Source organism: Arachis hypogaea, chromosome 15, assembly GCF_003086295.3.
Source record: "Arachis hypogaea cultivar Tifrunner chromosome 15, arahy.Tifrunner.gnm2.J5K5, whole genome shotgun sequence".
NCBI classification, from domain to species: domain Eukaryota; kingdom Viridiplantae; phylum Streptophyta; class Magnoliopsida; order Fabales; family Fabaceae; genus Arachis; species Arachis hypogaea.
This window is the reverse complement of record NC_092050.1, coordinates 48,287,356-48,289,000: the sequence shown is the minus strand read 5'-3', so window position 1 is coordinate 48,289,000 and position 1,645 is coordinate 48,287,356. Positions and strand designations below refer to the sequence as shown.

General features: G+C 41.9%; 1 non-coding gene across 1 annotated transcript; it reads left to right on the top strand.

The window, feature by feature from the left end:
- Positions 1 to 1,306: 1,306 nt before the first annotated feature.
- On the top strand, positions 1,307 to 1,415 carry LOC112753388 (small nucleolar RNA R71). Its single transcript, XR_003177777.1, has one exon. It is a non-coding gene; the product is annotated as a small nucleolar RNA R71 (small nucleolar RNA).
- The last annotated feature ends 230 nt before the right edge of the window (positions 1,416 to 1,645 follow it).

Genomic DNA, 1,645 nt, shown 5'->3' with positions numbered 1-1,645 from the left:
GAAGCTTCTGGGATCCGAAAGCTTTTGAGGAAGCCTCTGCTAAACCAAAGCATTGAGTTCTTTGGTAAGTACTGGAGGTTCTTCCTCCAATGTCTTTACTCTAAGTAACTTGGCATTTAGCTTTATGAGAGTTCCTAGGTACCGAGAAACTTTCTCTTTCCTAGTTTCCTCATTCTCATCAGAGGATGAGTATTCATCAAAACTCACGCACTGCAAGAGTGCATGCAAGGGGACCTCTATGGTCTCTACATGAGCTTGGGCTTCCTTTAATTCTTGGATAGGTACTTCATCAGTGGTTGTTCAATACTCAGTAGGAATACCCTTATTGGCGTTGAACTCCATCTCTTGTGGCTTTTTGGGCGTTAAACGCTCAGTGGGGACATCTTCACTAGCGTTCAACGCCAGCTTCTCTGACATTTTGGGCATTGAACGCCCAGTAAGGTCCTTCTTACTGGCGTTCAATGCCATTAAAGGTGTAGCATTGGGAGTTGAATGCCCATTAGGGAGCTCATCATTGGCGTTCAACACCAGATTACTCCCTTTAAATTTGGTCTCTGCTTCAGTAGTGATGGCCTTGCACTCTTCTCTTGGGTTTATTTCAATGCTACAAGGAAGAGTGTTAGGAGGAGTCTCAGAGATTCTCTTACTCGGTTGACCAACTTGTACCTCCAAATTTTTTATGGAGGACTTTGTTTCAGTTATGAAACTATGAGTGGTCTTAGAGAGGTTGGAGACTATAGTGACTAAGTCAGAAAGGCTCTGCTTAAGAGTCTCCATACGTTCCTGAGAAGATGGGAATAGTGGCTTGTTCTTGAACTTGTTCTAGTTTTTTCCACCTTGTTTATTATTGAAGCCCTGCTGAGGCTTCTGTTGATCCGTCCATGAAAGGTTAGGATGAATCCTCCATGAAGGGTTGTAAGTGTTTCCATAGGGTTCTCCCATGTAATTCACCTCCTCTATCATGGGTTGTTCAGGATCATAAATTTCTTGGGTGCTGCCAGTTGCAGCTTGCATTCCAATCAAATGCTGAGAGATCATATTGACATGTTGGGTCAAGATCTTGTTCTGAGCCAATATGGCATTTAAAGTGTCTACTTCAAGAACTTCTTTTTCTGAGCTACCCCATTATTCACAGTGTTTCTCTCAGAAGTTTACATGAATTGGTTGTTTGCAACCATCTCAATGAGTTCTTTTGCTTCTGCAGGCATTTTCTTCAAGTGGAGTGATCCACCTGCAGAGCTGTCCAATGATATTTTGGACATCTCAGAGAGACCATCATAAAAGATTCCTAAGATAGACCATTCTGAGAGCATGTCAGAAGGACATCTCCTGATCAGTTGATTGTATCTTTCCCAAGCTTCATAGAGGGATTCACCTTCTTTTTGTCTGAAGGTTTGAACTTCCATTCTGATTTTGCTCATCTTCTAAGGTGGAAAGAACTTGGCCAAGAAAATATTGACCAATTTTTTCCAAGAGTCTAGGCTTTCTTTAAATTGAGAGTCCAACCATATCTTAGCTTTGTCTCTAACCACAAAGGGAAAGATCATAAGTCTGTAGACCTTAGGATCCACTCCGTTGGTCTTAACAGTGTCACAGATTTGCAAAAATTCTGATAGAAACTGATGTGGATCTTCCAGTGGAAGTC